Source organism: Hibiscus syriacus, unplaced genomic scaffold (assembly GCF_006381635.1).
Source record: "Hibiscus syriacus cultivar Baekdansim isolate YM2019G1 unplaced genomic scaffold, ASM638163v2 tig00112000_pilon, whole genome shotgun sequence".
NCBI lineage: Eukaryota > Viridiplantae > Streptophyta > Magnoliopsida > Malvales > Malvaceae > Hibiscus > Hibiscus syriacus.
Window position 1 is genome coordinate 2,132,284 of NW_024063235.1, and position 22,880 is coordinate 2,155,163.

At 32.7% G+C, this 22,880-nt stretch overlaps 1 pseudogene; it reads left to right on the forward strand.

Annotated features, from left to right (window-relative positions):
* Window positions 1–8,997: 8,997 nt before the first annotated feature.
* Window positions 8,998–18,806, forward strand: LOC120174057 (annotated as a pseudogene).
* Window positions 18,807–22,880: the final 4,074 nt, after the last annotated feature.

Consider the following 22,880-nt stretch of genomic DNA (forward strand, 5'->3'; position numbering starts at 1 on the left):
AACAATATTGATTTTTAAGATGAAATAAGTATTTCTCTTAATTTCGATTGGAGTAATAAATGAATGCTTTAAGGCAAGCGAGGTCATTTATTCTCGATTGGAAATCATTAGATATTATCGTTTTCATTCTAATCAGTATTAAATTTTAAGATGAAATAGTGACATCTCTTCATTTTGACTGGAGTAATAAATGACTGCTTTAAGGCATAAGAGGTCATTTATTATCGATTGGAAATAATTAGATATTATCATTTCATCTCTTAGAATTATTTTGTGTTGTTATTTCAAATTAATAATGAACTTTAGAATGAAATTGTAATGTTTCTTTATTTCGATTGAAGTTAGAATCGATTGCTTTAAGGCATGAGAGGTTAATTCTTCTCGATAGGAAATAATTCAATATTATTGTGTTTCGTCCTAAAATTCACAGAATACTATGAGTATGGGATCTTAAATTAAATTAGATTTCGATTCTTAAATTTCATTGCAAAGACAACTAATTAATCTACCAGGTACCGATTTAGGACGTTGTGAGGGTGTTAATCCTTCGCTACACGTAACTGACTCTCGAACTCAACGCTTTGGTAATGAAGACGAAATATTTGTTGTTTTAATAATAACAAATACTTTTTGGGTGCCTAATCACAACCTAATCAAAGTTGATGGCAACTCCTGGAATCACGTTTTATTGTTAATAGGTCACTAAATCATTTGAAAACGGGACACTTTTAAAAATCATTTCGACATAATCATTATTTTCTTCTTTTTTATGATGTCATCTTCTTTTTTCTCCCTCTTTTGAATCCTTTTTTTGGGGTTAAATGAAGGGGTGTTGTGTGTTGTATGATGGTGGTAGGGTAAGCTCGGGATGGGGCTACTAACAACAGTTGGTGTGAAGGCATGGGTAGTGCATGGGCAGGCGTGGATGGCAGGATATGATGTGGTGATTTTTGTATTTTTGTAATAATATTAATAATATATGTGGGGTAAAACATTTGGTGATTACAGCTGCCCCTCTTTGCTCATTTCTGTAAAAACTTAATAGAGCAAAGACATAAAATACCAATTTTTTGGACTGTCAACAAATCTCGAGCTCCAAATTCTTCTTATTATGAATTCTTCACTCCTTTTTAAAGTAACTTGTTGAAGTTGAGAAAACTATTCTTTATGAACTTCTTCTCACTACTCAGATGAGTTCTTCCCATTGTGAACCATGCCATCGAAAATGTTGATCAACCTCCTTCTATGATGGATTTAGATTTTTCAAAACTTGAGATGTTGACTCATTCTTTGCTGAAATCTTCTTCTTCAACATGGAATTGTGAAACAAAATATTTTCTAACTTTGAATTCCTGTCAAATATTATACATTTGAGTGAAAATAAATTAGGGGAAATAAATTTGTTTCAAGAAAAACTATCTCATGTGACAAAAATTTTTGTTTCGAGTGAAACAATTTCAAAATTTATGTTTCAAAGGAAAACTACCTCAAGCGAGACGATATTTGTTTTCAGGAAAACAATCTCAAGTGAGATCAATTTTGTTTCAAGTGAAACAATTTTAAAATTTGAGTTTTAGGGGAAACTGTTTCAAGTGAGACAAAACTTTGTTTCGAGAGAAACAATCTCAAAGGTTTATGTTTCAAGAGAAATTGTCTCAAGCGAGACAAAAATTGTTTCAAGAGAAACAATATCAAAGGTTTATGTTTCAAGAGAAACTATCTCAAGCGAGACAAAATTTATTTGAAGAGAAAAAATCTCAAAGGTTTATGTTTCAAGAGAAATTGTCTCAAGCGAGACAAAATTTGTTTCAAGAGAAACAATCTCAATGGTTTATGTGTCAAGAGAAACTGTCTCAAGTGAGACAAAATTTGTTTTAAGAGAAACAATCAGAAAGGTTTATGTTTCAAGAGAAACTGTCTCAAGGGAGACAAGCAGTCTGCTCCTTCATGTTGAGGAGATCTAGTTGTTCTTAAAAAATTGTGAATCTGAAGACAACATTTTTCCTTCTTGCTGAGCAAGTGTAATTGTCTGAAGATAATTTTGCCTTTGAAATGACATTTCTCCTTCATGTTGAGGAGAGCTAATCGTTGCTTGGTGTCAAATCTAATGATGACATTACTTCTTCTCGTTGAGGAGATCTAATCATAGTTGCCAATGATTCATTTCAGGACATCAAATCTGTGAATGACGTTGTTCCTTCATGTTGAGGACGTCTAGTCATCACCAAAATTTCTTTCCTAAAAGATCTATATAAAAAAGATGCATTTGGATGTTTTTATGGATGTCAAGATGAAGTTTATTACATGTACTTATTTATGAAGATATGAATTCAATTAAACATGTCTAAATGTAATCCATTTTTCCTGTGCAAATGATGTTTGCAAAAATGTTGTTTTATTTTCTTTTTAGCTTCAAAGTGGAGAACTCAATCTTCCTCCTCTTAGCTAATCTCAGCTAGAGCCTACTCCAATCATTAGAGCGGAAACTTGTGAATTTAAGCAAACGTTCTCTTTTTGTTTGGAAGAGCAATCTGATCAACTTGTGCCATCATGTCTTCTCTCTTCTCTTTTTGTTTTTTCATGAAAATATCAGAAGAAATGATATTTCTTTAATTCTTATTACGATCAGACACATGATCTTGATGCCTTTAGTCTCAGACCCATTTGTTTTATCAGAGCCGTTTCTTCAAGAATTTTCTTCCAATTGAAGCATGAATTGTTTGGTTTTCAAAGTAAGTTATTCTTGTCTCTATATTCTGCCCCTGATACTCTGAGCAGTGAGGTTAATTCTCAATACATTCTTAATTTGAATCTTGTTATCCCCACATGATTTGGGTCTTTGGTCATGCCCAAATGTGGATACTTTCACATTTTATCTTTATTTGAGTATCAAAGGTTCAAATTTGAATGGACTCACTCTTTGTATCATCCATAAAGAATTACATCCTATCAGCCATATAAACATTGTCCTAGTTCCTTATGAAGATTTGGAATGTTAATGTCATCTTCAATTATGGAAAAGATTTCTTATTTTCAAGGCCATTTAGAAGATTGATCAATATGCTTGATGCATGAGTGCATTGAATTTTTATTATTAAGAAGGTTATCTGCTTCTTGGTCAGTTATTGATGATGTCACTAAGAATTGTGAAGAGTTTCATTCTTGATTCTTTCGATCTGTTAGAATTTATGGTACCAAGGATCAGAGAATGTCTCCACTGCCCTTGCATTTCATTTGAGGCAGAATAAGCCGCACTAGTTTCAAGGATCTCTTATCATTCTCGAGTAATCATCTTGTTTATTTGCCCCATATCAAAACATATTGAAAATATATTTGACGGGGATCGAGTAGCTGCCCTCATGAGTTAGTTTGTATATATTCTCTTGTCATGTACTCTTTTACAAATGAACATGTGCGTCAAGGTTTTGTGCTACTTTGGATTCACTGCATTTGAAGATTAGTTCAAAGTAATACCAAGAAATCTTTTGTTTTCTTTTAAACTATGTTAATCTACTTATAAGATGCTTGAAATGAACATAGTTAGGGCTTGAAATCAGAAAATTGGAATTTTATAAAGTCATGGAAATCATGGAAAGGATAAAAATCAAGAAATAAAGTTGGATACCTCAAGCATCACTAGCGTGAATGTTCCTGAACCAATCGACTTGATATAATTTGGAGCACTGATGTAAGATTTTATTTAAAAGATCTCAAATGTTTTCGAAAAGTTTGTAGATGTGAAGTTCTCCTCAAAATATCGGGCTCTTTAAATCAATCAACTCAAAACAGCCCCAAAGATCAAAGGTGAGATTGTGTCTAAAGGACTTCAAAAATAGCCAAAATGTTTACAGACGTGAAACTCGTCCCATAGTACTATACACTTGAGAGGGTTCTATTTGTCAGATGCCTAATATTAAAACATATTTGAGCTGCCCTTTCAGGTTTTCAACTCAAATCCTTTCTTTGGTTTCAAGAAAACCTTTGCGGAATCTCGTCTTGAACCCTCATTTCAGTTTTCTTTTTCTTTTTTTTATTTTCTTTCTTTTTCTCTTTTTCTTTCTTTTTTTTTTTTTTCCTTTTTCCTTTTTCCTTTTTCTTTTCTCTCTTTTTTATTTTTTTTTTCTTCTTTTCTTTAGGTGAAATATTTATCAACCTGAATATAAATTTATTGGATCACTCAATCAAAACTCCTCCAGAAACGACCTTTTTGATAATGTATGGTCGTTTCCCAATTTGGCATGCATTTCTCACAAAAATCTTTATGAATTGGCAAGATCTTTTCAATCACTAGCTCACCCTCTCAGATTTCTATAGCTCGCATCATTTTCTTCTCACACCTTTGTCCATGACAGATAGCTTTTAACCTCTTTCAACGGAGTTCAACTGATCACATCATGCTTAAGCTTAATCTTAGTTATATTTTTGTCAAAAATTTAAAGTAATGAAATCTCGACTGTGATGAGTAAGTATACTTTTACTCCAAGACCCAAGAGAAAGGTGTTGTACCCCCATCATAGCACACATTGAAGTTTGACACACATACATGACCAAGGATAATATCTTGTGACAATTCTCACTGCTCTTATAGTTAACAGACTTCTAATCGAGGAACGTCCACATACATTATATACTGACATATTCTTTCCATGACTGCTCTTATTCTCAAAGCGCAGGTCTCAAGTTCTTCCATATTGATAGTGCAAAAGCTCTAGTCTGTTTGTGAAAGGATAACACACATTTTCAATAGAAATCATCACTGCCCTAAATTCTCCTCCAAAAGCGTTGGATGCCCCATTAAAGTTTCAAAGATTCATCACTTGTTTTAATCTCTTCTTCAGTAGAGCTGCATAATAAATCCTCATCTGGAAAATTAAAACCCAAGGACTCATAATCATCTGATACCCGTCTCGCTAGAGAATCTATTATGGCACTCCTTTCGATCGCCTTTTAGCTCACATACACAATGTCAGATTCTAATAACAACCCTTGCTATTGAGCCATTCTTCTAGTTAATGCTGGTGAATGTGTTAAACACTTTATAAGATCAAGTCTAGATATAACATGTAATGACTAAGTATTCAGGTTACCATACCAAAGCACATCATGCCTCTTAGATCGGAAGGTATTGTATCTAACAATCAATGAGCTTCTTGCTAAGATAATAAATGGCTCTTCCAATCCTTCCAGACTTATCATCCAGCTTCAACACATATCTCAATGAATTTTCAAAGACATTTGGGGTATCAGGAACTTGTGCCACTATATTTGTATTCAATTCTGACATGTTTTGGTAAGACCAGAAAAATATGCATTTGAAATCTTGAAGCAACTCTATTAGCTTTTGTTTTATTTCATGTTACAAAGTAATGTCACTCTCTATCTCTCTTTTTTTATTCATTCATTCAAAATCTTGATTTTTTCATGGTGAGCTAAGATTTGTTCAAATTTCTTTTTCACCAAACTCAATAATTTGTTAGAAACGTCACATTCTATCTCATTTTTACACTCATAGATTTCTACTAAACGCAAGCCGCTCGAAATTTGCCTCATTCTTAAAGTTCATAAACATCCATGATATTAATGATTAGGGCACTCACAAAGAAAATTTTGAACGAATATATACATTTGGAAGAGTAATAGACATTTTTATGGAATGACTGAAATAATAAAAATCTCAAAAATGAAATAAAAGATGTAAAGAATGATAAAGACTATGAAAATGTATAAATGATTGCCACGTGAGAAATGAAGGAAATCATCTTCAATTGCAGAAAAAGTAGAATTAACATATAAGCACTTCACAAAAGATTCCTTAATGCTTGCAGATAAAAGAATAAGGGTTAATTCTGAGTATTACTCTAAATTTCATCTAAAAACTACAATGAGATCCTTTGTAGTCCACTTGTTCAGTTCTTCTTTAGGGAAACATGGTCAGATTTCGGTGCAAAATTTTCAACCTCATCATCTTCAGTCTTCTCGTTGACATGCATCTTTTGATATTTTATGTGCTTTTCTTCATCAGTTACTTTTACCAAATGTAGTTCATCATTAACATTTCCAAAATGGAAAGCATTTTTTATATGGCCCAAAAGACTATCATCTTATTTTAGGTTGACCTCTTTCGCTTTTTCTTTATTCTTCATCTCCTTCTTCCTTGGTTGGAAATTGGGCCCAAATTTGGATCCAAAACGATTTTCTTTGAGGATAACAGTCTTAGCTTGGTTTTTAGCATCGGTTGCTGTAGTGATATGTGTCCAAGATGCTTTTAAGATTACATCTAACCAATTCGTTCCCAATCCTATGGGCTAGTCTCGGATTACATCCACTGAAACCTTTTTGCTTAGATTTCTTTTCTCATTTTCTTGTGTTATGTAGCCTTTACAGGACTTGACTTAAAAATGTTCTACATGTACCAAAGCTGTTCACTAGCCTTATGTCTATAGAAAAACTTGTTAAAGATACTAATTTCAATGTTTTGTTTTATCCAACACAATGTATTTTTCAGGAGCAAGAAACGAAGAGTATGATTGGGTGTACAAGGGAAATAAAAGGCTTATACTACCTTGAGGTCCTTGGTGGACTAGCTAATGCTTTGAATACTCAACCTTTGTCTTTGGCTACATCATTTTCACCTTGGTCACCCACCTTTTTTATACTTTTAAAAAATGTTTTATTCTTTATGTAAAACCCTAAATATTAATGAATTTCATTGTGAAGTTTGTGAACTTGCAAAACATAAACGTTCATCTTTTCCAGCAAGTAATAAAAGAACCAATCATCCCTTCGATCTTATTTATAATGATGTTTGGGGGCCCTCTACCATTCCAAACATAACTGGGGCTATGTGGTTTATATCTTTTATAGATGATGCAGCAGAGTTACTTGTATTTATCTTTTGAAATAAAAATTCAGTTGTTACCTCTACCTTTAAAACCTTTTACACCATGATTAATACTCTGTTTGAGGCTGAAATTAAGAAAGTTAGATCTGACAATGCCAGAGACTACTTTAATCAATTCATATCTCCTTATTTCTTAGACAATGGTATTATGCATGAGTCATCTTGTATAAATACTCCCCAACAGAATAGGGTAGCAGAAAGAAATAATGGACACCTCCTTGCTATAACTAGAGCCCTTTTTGTTTCAAAACAATGTCCCTAAGAAAATATTGGGGGAAGCTACATTGATTCATAATTCTCTGATAAACAGAATACCCTCTAAAATCCTTTCATCCCAAAGTCCTCTTCAAACCCTTGTCAAATTCTTTTCAAACTTCAGTACATCTCTTCATCTACAACTAAGAGTATTCGTGTGTGTTGCTTTTGTTCATATTCACTCTCAAAACAAGGTAAACTTGACCCAAGGGCTTTGAAATGCATATTCATTAGTTATTCATCCTCTAAAAATGGCTACAAGTTTTATCACCCACCTACTAGAAAATTCTATACTTCTACTGATGTTACTTTTGTTGAATAGGAGAGTTATTTTACTGTTCTGTATCTTCAGGGGGAGATATCTTTTAGGGAAGATAAGGAAGTAGAAACAGACATTTTTTAAAGACCCTTCTTGATTAGCCTCATATTACTCCTTCTACTATAGAAATACATTCTACTCAACCATCTTCTCCTATTCCTACTTCATCTTCTGCTCAAACTCCTCAACTAGTCATTAACATATCACAACCCAATATTCAAGATACTATTTGTCCCCTAAGGACCTCTTCGAGGAGAAAGACACCTATGCATATTAAAGCATTCCCTTCTCCTCTCTTACTCCTATTCCTATACAACTTGAGGTACATCCTGAAACTTCTTCTAAACATAATGATAATGATGTTATATCTGCCTCTGAACATAATGACACTACTTCTATTTTTGAATTTCCCATTGCCCTTAGAAAAGGAAAAAGAACCCGCACCACTAAACATCCCTCCTATTTGTTTATGACTTACAGAAACCTTTCACCCAGCCACAGAGCATTCCTTACTAGCCTGAATGATATCACTATTTCTAAAACAACATTAGAGGCGTTAGAAAATTTGAACTAAAAAAAGGCTATGAAAGAAGAAATGGAGGCACTATAAAAATAAGACTTGGGACTTAGTAAAGCTAGCCAGAAGAAAAAAAATAGTGGGATGCATGTGGGTCCTTTCCTTACTGTAAAATACAAGTCAGATGGCTCTTTGGAAAGGTACAAAGCAAAATTGGTGGCAAAGGGGTTGACTATCTTGAAACATTTACACCTGTTGCAAAGATGAACACAGTGAGGGTCCTACTTTCTTTATCAGCTACCTAGGGATGAAATCTGTAGTAGTTTGACATCAAAAATGCCTTTTTACATGAAACCTTGAGAAAGAAGTGTATATGGATATTTCACCCAGATTTGCTTCGACTACTAGACAAAATGTTTGCAGATTAAGGAAAACTCTATATGGACTAAAATAGTCCTCGAAAAGTTTGGTTTGGGAGATTTACCAAAGTAATCCTGGGACAAGGCTTCAAATAAAGCCAAGGTGATCATACTTTGTTTGTGAAACACTTTTCTTCAAGGGGAGTAATTATATTGTTGGTGTATGTAGATATATTATTGTTAGAGGTAATTATTCAGAAGGAATTAATAACTTAAAGAAGTGCCTTGTAAAAGAGTTTGAAGTGAAAGAACTTGGAAGATTAAAGTACTTTCTTGGTATTGAGGTGACACACTAACAACAAGGGATTTTTATATCTCAACAAAAGTATACTTTGGATTTGTTGAAGAAAACTGGAAAACTGGGATGTAAACCAACAACAACACCCATAGAAATCAATCAAAAGCTTGGAGACTCAAAGGAGGGTGATATGGAAGTTGATAGAAATTTATTTCAGAGACTGGTAGGAAGACTCATCTATTTGTTACACACCAGACAAAACATAGCATAGTTGTTGGGGTTGTGAGTCAATTTATGCACAACCCTAAAGAATCACACCTAAGGGTTGTAGTTCAAATTTGACAGTACATGAAGGGCACACCAGACAAAGGAATTATGTTCAAAAGAGAGGAGAAATTGATTCTGGAAGCATACACAGATGCAAACTATGCAAGATCAATAGTTGATAGAAGATCAACCTCAGACTACTACACCTTTCTTGGAGGAAACATAGTTACTTGGAGAAGTAAAAAATAGAATGCGATGGTTAGATCTAGTGCAAAAGCTGAGTTTCGAGCCATGTCACTGGGAATTTGTGAGTTATTATGGATGAAAATTATTTTAGAAGACTTAAAAGTGAAATAAGATGTACCAATGAAGCTATATTGTGATAACAAGTCTGCAATCAACATAGCTCATAATCTAGTTTAACATGACAGAACAAAACATGTTAAAGTGGATTGACATTTCATAAAAGAGAAACTTGACAGTGGTTTAATCTGTACTCCCTATATAACCATTAGAAATCAAGTTGCAGACGTACTTACCAAGGGACTACATGGTAAAGACTTTCAGAAGTTAACAGTCAAGCTGAGGTGGAAGACATCCATGTCCCAACTTGAGGGGGACTGTCAGAGATTAATTTCCTTAATTGAAGGATTTGTAAATATTTTATTTGATTAGATCCCCTATTCTAACGATCTGTATTCTATTACTAGAAGTAGTTTATTACCTAGTTTAGAAGTTACCTAAGATATGCCCTAGGTTTGTGTATTTATTTGTAAGTGTTTTCACTGTTGAATAATAAGAAAAATAGTCTTTTCGATAGTTTTCATTGTTCTCTTTATTCCCTTCTTCCCTAATGTCTAGCCAACTAGTTTCCTAATAGGTGTATGATGTTAAGTATAATTTATACAAGCTTCTCTTATATCTAATACATGTTTACTATTTGATGTTGTACTGCTTGTAGTTAGGTTTGTTATTCATCATAGCTTGAGTAAATCAATGGAGACATATTACCATGTTTTTGGCCTTTCCTCTGTGAATTTTTTCCTTCATAAATTCTCTCTCTATATTTTCTAACTTAATTTGCTATAGGAAAGTGGCCGAGCTGGAAGAGATGGACTCCCGTATGGGTGTTTGCTCTTTTTCAGGCCCGCTGATGTTCCTAGACAGGTAATATTTTTTTTAATTGTCATGTTTCCTTCAGACATTGTATTGATTGTGATCTTTATTTGAACAGAGTGCTATGGTCTTCCATGAAAACTCTGGATTGCAGAACCTTTATGACATAGTACGATATTGTCAGGTATAATCATCTGTTTTTGATCTGTCATGTATGTATACATATGTTCTGAATTGGCTTAATAGGGGTGCTTGCTGTTTATATATTAGGTAGTTTGAAAGAATGAGTTTATTTATCATACATATAGATCTATTTTGTACTTTGTACATTATTTGTTGCTTACTCATTAATTTTGATGGAATTAATGGGGGAAAATGGAAGGAATACCGTGTTTAAGTTAAAGAAGCACCCGTGTGGCAATTTTTTTTCTCACAAATGGGTTCAATGAATCCTACTACAAATGCTTATGCTTTTAGGGTTTAGAAGAATCAATGTTTGATTCTATCATTGATTTATCCGGCTGTTAGTTTCAGTGCCATTAGGTGTACCGCAGTTTTTTTAAGGATTAGTACTTATTGCATTTTGATTTGATTATGTTATTTGTGTATGTGAAAGATTCTTTATTTCAAGAGAGCTGCTAAGAATAACATTTTTCTTCTTATTGTAGTCTAAAAGACAATGTCGACGAAGTGTGCCTTTTTCCGGTATTTCGCTGAGCCATTACAAGAGTGCAATGGTATTATGCTTTTATTTTGAATTATTTTTATGCCAAATTTTGTCAATATAATCATAATTTCATATTGTGTTAGGGATGTGAGACAACTGTGCATTCTCCAAGTGAAATTAAGGAAGTGGATGCTTCGGGTACGTTTAATTGACTTGTATGCATCCAAGTTACTTTTTCAGTATTTAGAATTTATCTTTCAAGTAATCTTCTCTTCAACTTTCTTTTCAACTCAATTATTTACAAGGCACTTTCTGCTGTTCTAGCTCAGCCATCTCGTTTTGGTTTTATCCTCTTCCTTTAATTACATTTTGTGGCTAAACTTTTCTGTGGCGTGACGTTTTTGTATTCCCTACGCAACTAGTCAAAATTTTGTGTCTTGCCTGTATTATTTCAAGGTGAAAAGCAAATTTATTTTATGGAAGCAAAATATCTCAACATCCTTTATTCTCCAATAATATGTCTAGACCTTTCAATGAAGTCTAAATATTTTTTTCTTATTTAATTTTGTTCTAGAAGAGGATTGTCTTCATTTTAGCTTCTTGAACAGATTGTTTATTTCCTAGACTTTTCGGGTCCAGGAGTTGTCTACTGATATTATTTAATTCTCTAATTAGCCAGCCACATGGTGATGTAGTTTAAAATGGAACTTAGACCTTTCATTTGAGAAACTTTAAAGGAAATGAGACACATTCTCTTTACAGATATCAATTATCATTTGATTTACCTCTAGATACTTGGATTTTTCTCTTTCTTCTATGTTTTCCCCCTTCCCGCTTCTTTTATATTGTAGATGTTAGAGATTTCCTTGAAAAAGAAAAGAAAAGAAAAAAGAAACAGACAATAAAGAGGGAGAACTGAAAAAAGTACCTGGGAAATCTCACCTAGGGTTTTAATTGCAATTACACCAAATACATTTTGGCTCTAACACCTTCATGAAGATGATACTTCCAAAAGTTTGCAAATTGTGTTCTACAATTATTCAGAACAACCTGTTGTATGTGATAAAATATATATACATATATATTTTTTTGCAAGATAACTACATGATAAATACTCAAGGTTGCATGTTGATTATCAGTCGTAAATAATCTCCTGAGTCCATGTTAAAGCTTGCACACTGGAACCAGTTTTTATTCTTTTTATACCCTTCCATCACTGTCATCACTAGAACTTCATTAGGGGTAGAAGTAGCGAGGTTGAAGAAGGAACAATTTATTCAAGGTGAGACCAAGTGATTAACAATTTAAAATTCTAGACATAAGGGAGTTCGTGTTTGTACTCTTATTACATTTTTCAAAATTTTTTAGAGAAAACTGAGTTTTCCATATATTGAACTCATTTTAGTATGTAAAATATTTGTTGTATTATTTATTTGGCATGGATTAATAAGTGGTATTTACTTCATATGATCATTCTTTGCAGGTCATGCAAGACTCGTGATTTCTCTGCTGCAAGCTATGCACGATGTAGATCAAAAAATGACAATGTTGCAGTTGGTGGACAGATTGAAAAATAAGCAAAAGCAACTAGGTTAATCCATCTCTTCTTGTACTACATCCAATAAGTGTGGCAAGGGTAAATATATATGCCATTATAGATGCCAATATATACTTGCATTTCTATTTATAATTTCTGCCATGATTTGAATTTTTTGCTTGCAATCTTGTAAGGCATAGAAAAGCAAAAGGATGAGTTTTGTATGTGTGTGAGGAGAGCATAACATTCAATGGGGTGAAATATTAGCATAAAATTATAACCTCTAGAGGGTGGTAGGTATGTATTTCCCTCTCTTTGTGCATGAAAATAATGGCACCGCATAAAATTATTACCTCTAGAGAGTAGTGGCCATGTATTGCTCTCTCTTGGTGCATGGAAATAATGGCTATCTTAAGAGACATATATCATGTATTACATGGTTAAAAAAAACTCGAAGCATAACTTGCGATTTGGTTATTTTCATAGAGGCACTTATGCCTCCTGAGAGTACCTCAAAATTCACAAAGCTAAGAATATTGTATTAACATGTTCTTTGCCATTGAAACTTATTATACTTTTCGTCGGTACTGTTTGAGATGTATAATAACATTATCTCTAATGACATACTCGACATGTGGGCTATATAAATCTGCTTCTCTATATGAAAGATTAAAGTCATATTTGTTTTATTCTCTCACTGTCTCACATTCATTATCATTAAGGTAAAGTTAGTTCTTGGCAGTTCCCATTTATTGTATTGTAGCCACAAACATATCTATTATTTTGTATTTACCAGATTTTGAACTAAAGAGGGAGGAGATGGAACAACTCGTATCGTAGCACAGCTTATAATAAACCGTGTTTTGGTAAGAATCACTCAGTTTGTGGGCCATGAATCTAGTGTGACTCATGATTAGGCATCTAATTTGGCTGCTAGTGCTACATGAGAATTTTGTAATGCGTGTTGGTGGCTGAGATATTTTTGAAATTTTATACTCACAATTCTGCATGATATATATATATTTTTTATAAGAGCATGATATAAAATTTATTAGTTATTTGTCTGTCAAACATACTTCACTGCTGAAATTGCTCAATTCTGTCCGGAATTAATGCTTCGTACGTGCTGAATTTATGATAAATCAGAGTAATTCTCTGTTATTCCATACCATAATCAATAGGATTTGTTATATATTTATATACAAGCTATATCTCTATCTTAGGAAACTTTAAGTTAGGAAAGAAACTAATTCTAGGGAAAGATATAATCCTTTAAAGTAAGGGATTATAACTACAAGAAATATTCATAGAATCCTATTAAAAGCATTCCTAATTTAATTTATTTATTGACAAGTATATTCCTACACTCCCCCTCAAATTGGAGACTATACATTGTATTATTCCATCTTGGATACAAAATTTTCAAATGCATATTTTGATAAAGCCTTTGTAAATGTGTCTGCTAAGGGATGTAAGATAGAGCAACTATCCCTTTGTTTACTTTTTCTGAAATCAAGTGTCTATGAATTTCAACGTGTTTTGTTCTATCATGTTGAATTGAATTTTTGGCGATCTGAATTGCAGATTGATCATCACAAAGAACTTCAAAACATTCTTCTTGTTCAAGGTATAATTCTTTTAGCAGCTTAAGTATCCAGATTCCTTCACACATTCCAATGCCAAGGCTCTAAATTCTGTCTCAGCACTACTTCTCGAAACAACTGATTGTTTCTTATTTCTCCAAGTAACAAGGTTTCCCCACATAAATGTGCAATAGCCACTAGTAGATTTACTTTCTGTCAACTCCCCTGCCCAACTAGAGTTTGTAAAGACTTTCACAGATCTCTCTTGTGACTTTTTGAACATTAAACCATGTCCAAGAGTTTTCTTTAAGTACTTCAGGATCTTGTTAGCTACTGCCATGTGTTCTTCATTAGGATTAGCCATGTGTTGACTAATTACATTTACTGAAAAAGCTATATCTGGTTTGGTTAATAACAAGTAGATTAGCTTTTCCACTAACCTTTGAAATCTATATTTATCTGCTAAGGAGCTTGCTGCCTCTTTTTTGAATTTTAGGCTGGCTTCCATTGGTGTATCTGCCATGGCTTACACCCTAAAAACCTATTTCATTGAGTAAGTCAAGGACATACATTCTTTGGTTGATCATGAGCCCCTCTTTAGATCTTGTAATCTTCCATACTTAGGAAGTATCTCAACTTTCCTAAGTCCTTAGTTTCAAAATCCTTGTTTAGGAGTGTTTTTAAATTCCTAATTTCCTCATCATCATCTCCAGTCAGGATTATGTCATCCACATACACAATTAGGATAACTCTTTTTTCCCTGGAATTTTTCTTGATGAAGAGTGTATAATCGACAAGGGACTATCTGTAGCCATTGCTTAGGATCACTTTGGTGAACCTTTCAAACCAAGCCCTAGTGTATGATCAGTAACAAACTACTTTTTTAGGACTATTTTAGCTATTTCAAGCTACATTAAGCTTGCAGACTTTATGATTTCCTTCAATAGACTCAAAACCAGGTGGTACCTTCATATAGACCTCCTCCTTGAGTTTTCCATTAAGAAAGGCATTTTTAACATCAAGTTGATGTAGTTTCCAATCATGGTTGACAACAAGAATTAGTAGTACCCGTATTGTATTGAGTTTAGCCATTGGAGCAAAAGTCTCTATAAAATCTACCCCATAGGTTTGTGTATATCTTTCAGCCACTAGTCTTGCTTTGTATCTATGTACACTGCCATTAGAATTATATTTCACAAAAAAGATCCATGTACAACCAATAGGTTTTTAATCTTGTGGAAGGTCTGTTATAGTCCATGTAGCATTCTTCTCGAGTGCATTGATTTCCTCTTCAACATCCCTTCTTTGTTTAGTATCCTTTAATGCTTCATAAATATTTGAGGGGATTTGTTCTTCATTCAAGTTAGTTATAAAAGCTTGGAAAGAAGGCAATAAAGAGGTATAACCAATAAATCTTTGAATAGGGTGTCTAGTGCATTACCTTACTCCATTTCTAATGGAAATATGAAAACCATCAAGATTAGGAGAAGTGGACTTATTGTACTCATTTCCTTCTTTTTCCACATTGGCAGTTGTACCTAAATCCAACTCTCGGCAAGTGTCAGATTGCAGAATAACCTCGGGTATAGTTTTCTTTTTTTCTTGTGTAAACCAGAAGTTGTTTAAGAGGTGTAGTTTTGGAAGTATCAGGATGATTATTAGGAGTGGGTGTATAAGAAACTGAAGGTATGGAAGGAAAGGTATTAGGTGTAGGTAACAAAGGTGGATTTGAAGGTGACAAATCTGAAGGTGTTGAAAATTAGGAGAGGTTACTTGATGTTGATGATAAGGCTGAAAATCATTCAATGTCTCTCCCTGAATTTTAGCTTTAGGAAAATAGGGGTCCTGCTAAAAAAATGAGATCTATAGTGACACAAAATCGTTTAGAAGGTGGATGATAGAATTTATAACTATTTTTTTAGTGAAGAATACCCTACCAGAACACATTTTAGGGATCTAGGATCGAATTAGACCTATTAGGAGCAAAATTATGGATAAAAACAGTGCATCCAAAGACTTTAAGAGGTAAAACAGAATAAATAGGCTTGAAGTGGAGGTAACTCTCCTAGAAAATGGATTGAGGAGTAGGGAAATTCAAAACCTTACCAGGCATACGGTTTATCAAATATGTAGCAGTTAACAAGGCCTGTCCCCACAAATAGGTTGGAACGTTGTTGGTGAAGAGAAGAGAATGGGTAACCTCAAGAAGGTGTTTATTATTCCTCTTGACAATTCCATTTTGCTGTGGAGTGTCAACACAGGAACTAATTTGAACTATTCCTTTGGTTTTGAAAAAAATCACCCAACGATGTTGCAAGGAATTCACTGCCATTATCAGAATGAAAAAGTTGATTTTTTGATGAAATTGGGTGTCAACCATGGTATAAAATCTCTCAAATATGACGGAAGTTTCAGATTTGTCTCTCATTAAATAAGTCCAAATTAGCCTACCATGGTCATCGATAAATGTAATTAACCACTTACAACCATTAGCTTTCTTCACTCTAGAAAGGCCCCAAATATCACTATGGATCAAAGAAAAAGGGCGTGAAGGCTTATATTTAAATGGTGAATAGGATGCTTTGGCATGTTTAGCAAGAGAACAAATATGACATTTAAACAAATGTGGTTTTTTATTAATAAAAAGATAAGGATATAACTTTGCTAGATATTGAAAACCAGGATGGCCTAACCTAAAATGCCATAACATAACATTATCAATATTTTCTAAGGCTGTGGAAGAAGTATGAGGAGTCCGTTTGAAAGCTGCTAATCATCTTCTTCATGTCCAGTGCCTGAAAAGTACAACTATATTCATTAAAATTGATAGCACAATTTAAATCCTTCGAAAGTTTACTGACAGATATGAGGTTGCAAGCAAGATTAGGTACAAAAAGTACATTATCAAGATGCATATCTTATTAAGATAGATAGAACCATGTCCATTAATCTGGGAAAGGGAACCATCTGCAGTTTTAATAGCCGTACCAAATATAGCTAAAAAAGTTTTAAACAATGTCTTGTTGCCAGTCATGTGATCTGAAGCCTCGGAGTCAAGGACCCAAGTGGCAGTCAATTATTGAGAGGAAGGGTTGTAGGAAAAGTTTTACCTTCTGGTTTAGCCATGACTAGATTACTTGCTCGAGGCCCTGCTAATTGACTAAACATCCTCTGAAGTAGTGGCAGAAGGTGAGGTGGACTGAGTTGCAGAAGAGGACTTGGATTTCCAGTCAACTGGTTTACCATTAAGCTTCATGAAGGTCATCAGAACTAGAAACAAATTCTGGCGAGGAGGTAATCTCAATAGAAGAAGAGGAGGAGGAAGAGGAAGAAGTGTTGGCCATCGATTAGGATTTAGAATGATCAAAACCTAATCTGATACCATGTGATAAATCAAAGTAACTCTCTGTTATTCCATACCATAACCAATAGGATTTGTTACATATATATAGACAAGCTATATCTATATCTTAGGAAATTTTAAGTTAGGAAAGAAATTAATTCTAGGGAAATATATAATCCCTTAAAGTAAGAGATTGTAACTACAAGAAATATTCACGGAATCCTATTAAAAGCATTCCTAATTTAATCTATTTCCTAACACGTATATTCCTACATAATTAGATTAGGAAATCATGTGCTGATGATTTAAATGTAAACTACTGTACCTTTAAATGTGTGCAAAATGACTGATGTAAAATGTGGGTTAGGCAGTCATTATTTCAGTATCTCGAGTTTATCATGGCTAAAACACACAAAGTTCTCTCAAGAGGGTATTAAAGGCATGATTACTTCAGTAGAAGTTATATTGCACTTTATAATTGGAACTATTCGAGCATACACGCGTGCTCACCTTTTTATCATTTTTTAGTAATTATGAAGTGACATTTTCATGCTCTACTTATATGGGGAGAAAAAGGAATAGACAATTAACATATGTTAAATTTAAACATTGTTATTTGGAAGAAAACCTGCCAATTGCCACCATAATTAATAATCATCATCAGATAGTTTTCAATGTAGGGGATTTTGGGTGCTTCTATGGTTCTGATTATAGAGACTTTGCTTTTAAATGCGATTTTATGATTCCGATCTGTTTTCACTTCTCTTTGCCGCTTTCAATCATGCAGAAGGAAGAATTTCAGAATACAACTTATGCAACAAATGCTTATGTTAAAGTAGGGCCAACAACAAACCTAGTCATGCAAGGCCTGTGTGCATCTCTTCCAGAATGCATGCTATTCATTTTTTGCCTACGGTTTTACACTTGATAGTATAACATTGTATTCCATCCAGGACATGTGGTCTTTTGTCTATTTTGTGGAGATCTTATTCATTCGATTGAATATTATATCTTTACAATTGAGCCTGCAGGGAAACAAATCATTAAGATGGAAGTCAGTAGCATATTGAACGGCATGGATGATATCCGGAAATCCATTAAACACAGTGTCACAACGGGTTTGGAGTCTAAGCTAGATGAGCTGAGGAAGGAACTAGCATCTCATGATGAGGGAATATTCCCTCATTCCGCGTTGTCTGGCCAACAGATCAGTAGAATAAGCGCCAATCTACCAAAATCAATCGAAGAGGCAAGTCTAAAAATTTCTCATACTCTTCTCTTGCATACATCCTATGCTTACCAATTGGTAGAACAAAACTAGTTCCAATTCCGGTAACTATGTGTGTCTGTGTGTACTGTTTCTGGCAGCTGGAAAAGATAATTGGGAAGTTAAAGACAGAAAAGTATGGGGAGAGAATTCTTGAAGAAGTAAAAAAGTATGGTAATACAGAGCGTCCAAATAACGATGAGTCGAATAAAGAAAAACGAACTGAAGAAGACAGACATCCTCGTATGGAGCATCCAAACAATAATGAGTTGAAGGAAGAAGAAAGCCCTAAAGAAGAGGGACATCCTAGAAAGAAGCTGAAGACCGACAAACAAGTTATTATGGTTGACAGCAGTAACGATGAAGCTAAAGCCTGAAGACCCTTAAACTGCATCTATCCCCTTGTGTACGCCGATATTTCCCCATGCATTTCAGGGCTTTTCCCAATAAACTCAAACCTTTTTCTTTTCTTTTGGCTAATTGAAACTAGTAATCTGTTTCTTTAACCTAAAATTACATTTTTTCCCTCCCTTATATAAATTACAATTTTCATTTTTTTAATTTTCTATAATTTCTAATTTATTTTATTTCTATTCAAATACATTGATAAAATAGAATAACAAGTTCTTATAATTAAAAGAAAAGATATTAATTTTTATTTTGTAATATACGACAAACTCTACAGTGTGGGGCAAACTTACCTTGTTGATGTGACGAGTTTGTCTGGAAATTATTTTTAAATGGTCCCAAGTAAGTGGGTCCTATATGAGCCAATATTATAATATAAATTAAAAATTTATACAATTTTAGAACTTCCACGTCGAGATGACGAGTTCAATTGGAATTTAAATCCACTAGCCGTTGCCTAATGGGAAGCTTTTGAAATTTTAAAAAATATAACCGTTGAAACTCGTCATGTTGATGTGACAAGTTTTCTCAAATTTCTTTAAAAAATAATTAAAAATAATAATAAAAGTATTTTAAACTAATACAATCCTTAAAAAAACTTATAATTACAAAATAATAATAAAAGTATTTTAAACTAATACAATCCTTAAAAAACTTACTTATATTTTCGTAATTCTTAACGTTGTCGAGGCGTGGTTGAATGATAATGACGTGGGGCTCTTCGATTTCGTCTTGATCGTCTTCATCTTAGTTTGCTTCTTCAACAAGAGTGTACTGAACATCACTCCACTTTGAGATCCACCTTCGAAATACGATGATGGAGTACTTAAGGTATTTGACGCCATCATTGTCGTCATTGACTCGAATTAATCGGTCACCCAAATCAGTACCTTGTTAACCATATATAATATGATCCCAATGTAAAACTCTAAATTTTGCCTAGTGACCAAAATGTAAAATTTGAAAGTTCATTGACTAAAGTATAAACTTTGTAAAAGTTTAAAGACCAAAACTGTAATTTTCAAAATTTGTATATTTTGGCCTGTAAATGAATAGTTTATTACAAAATTGACATTTTTGTGGGAATCAGAATTTTAATTCGGGATTTGTATTAAAAACTATAAAGTAATAAAGTTCGATAGGATTTTAGATAATCCGATTGAATCAGAATTTTGAAAAATTCTAAATAATGTTAGAGAAATGTTAGAAATATTATTTCCATAATTTATAATGGTGAAATTTAACATGGATCAATGGAATTGAAGTCAATTTTTCCATGTTAAGCTGAAATTATAAAATTTGGTGACTAAATTATAATTTTCAAAAATTACAAAGGGAAAAGAAGGAAAGTGAATTATTACTTGTTCATATTTGAATTTTGATTATTAAAATGGAAGATATTATGGTGGCAAGTGGAAATTATCACATTTTAGTAAGGGTAAAATGATAATTTCCTATTAAATGAATTTTAAATTAATTTATATTAAACATGAAATTAGTGTAGAAAAATCAAGAAATTGGCCATCTTCTTCCTTGTTCAGCCATAACCTCCATTGAAAGGTAAGGGAAACTTTTCAATTTCATTTTAAGCTTATATGGTTGATTTTTGGACTAAAGTGTGAAATAGAGAATTAATCTACTTGAAATTCTCTATCTTTGGTATAAATGGTTCATGAAAAGCTTGCTTGGATGATTGATTCCATGATTATGGTTCATGAAGGGGAAGTTGAAAGATGAAGAATTAAAGGTTGATTTTTATGTTATTGGTGTTATAGATTAATTTCCAAGCTTATGTGATGATTAAATAATCAAGAAATGGACATATACCATTTGACCATAGCTAGGGTTCATGGGAAATTATTAATTTTGGATTGAATTTGATATGAGAATGATTGGAATTGCATGGAATTGATCTTAGGAGTTTGAATTCATGCTTGAAATTGGATGAAAACCAAGCCTTAATGCACATGATAGGTTCGTCCCAAAGGAATAATTATGGGAAAATATATTTTTTCATAAGGTTTAGAATTGATGCTAGAATGATTCTACATGCTTTGAGGATTGATTTGGATCAATTTAAAACATTGTGAAAGTAAAGAGACTATTTTGCAAGTTTTGAGAAATTTAGGGGTTACTTTATAAATGTTCAATTATTAGTGTACAATGCTGGAAATTAATATTTGAATGTTTAATTTGAAGTTAAAAATATTGTTTTAGATCAAATTAGCAAATTTGGTAAAGTTTGGGGGACTAACTTGTGAATATTGGAAAGTTTGGGAGTTGAATGACAATTTTGTAAGTGTGAAAGTATTAGATTGAAAATATTATTTCAATGCTGGAATTTTGAGTATTGGATTTAATTATGTAAAATGGTAAAGGACATTTTGAATAAATTGAAAAAGTTAGGATGAATTCTAAAAGAATTCATAAATGGTGACTTAACTGTAAATTTTATGAAAGTTAAGTTGATTGATGATGAAGATATATATATATATATAGTTGTTTTGGAAATGTTAAGGTTGTTATTGAGAAGTGATTTTTATATCGAACAAGTATTAAATATATTTTATGGATTTTTTAATTATTGGATTTTACTTATGTTAGTACGATACTAACATATACTTTGAATATTTGTTTTAAGTATATGAATTTGTCTAGACTGTAATAAATCTTATAATCAAAGTGATTGAAAGCGAATGATCAAGTACGAGAATAAAAAGTATTGACGTTAAAGGTTCAATGGTTAGGCAAATAAGGTTAGTGCATTTTATCTATTTTAAATCAGAGCTGAATGGAAAGACTTGTGACGAGTCAACCTCATATGATTTTAAAGGAAAGGTTTGAACCAAATTATGGAATATTTCCATAATGTTTACTGAAATTAATTTATGATTTATTTTAGGGTATGAACTACCCAATGTACATATTTTTTATAACTAATATTTTTGACATAATGGTATCGTATTTATTGGATATGTTGGATATACTAATGAGAATGATTTTATTGTAAAGCCCATTGTATGTTGCATTGAGAGTCTTAGGTACAATTGGCATGCCATGAGGTGGAGTGATCACTGTTTACTGATATTGATAGTATATTCGTGTACATTACATGTGGAACCTATGATGCGATTTATATGAGCACTTTCGAGTGCTGATTACTGATATATATAAGGCACTTACGATTGCATATTGCGTGCACTCAACTAGCTCCATACCTTACATTCTCTTTAGATATACATTGGACTATGAATCTGAAATGTGAAAATACATGAAACACCCATAGCTTGTATACATTTCAAAATACGAGCTAAAGACGTCACATCAACTTTACAAACATTCACTGAACATAAATGCTTAAAATCTTGTTTCTTTTAAAATTCCTACTTTAACTTTAAAACTATTATATTAATCAATAAAGTCATAAATTAGTATTTAAACATTGAAAAACAAATCCATTTTTAGACAGCGATTAACAAATTTAGTGATCTTTTGTAACTATTTAGAACTGTCTAAACTCTGTTAAATTTTCAAGCCATTTAAAATATAATTATATATATTCTACTCATTCATAAATACTGATAAAACTAAACTAGACAAAATAAAATGGTCATAGTTTACTATTACAAACTACTTAAAATTAAAATTGATAAAGCAAACTGATAACATAAATATACGTGCCATTACTAGTTAAAAGTAACATCGAAGTTGTCTTACTGATACTTATAATATCGATGATCTTTAAAAAGATGCTCGGGAGGCTCCTCACTGCACGTTTGTATCTCTATCAAGACCTACGAATGAAAATTTTCACGCACTAAGTATAACTTAGTGAGCCAATAATAAGCTAGGGTGAGATAAACATAAAAAATCATAAATACTCCAAAAAAAACATTAAAATGAATTTATATAAAACATAAAACATTCAAACCGACTTATTCAAGTCCAGTACTTCATCGTAACCTGAAAATCAACTTGTTTCATATTCCTATAAAAATCATAATAAACAATATCAGGTAACATGAACATATCATATTTCCTGC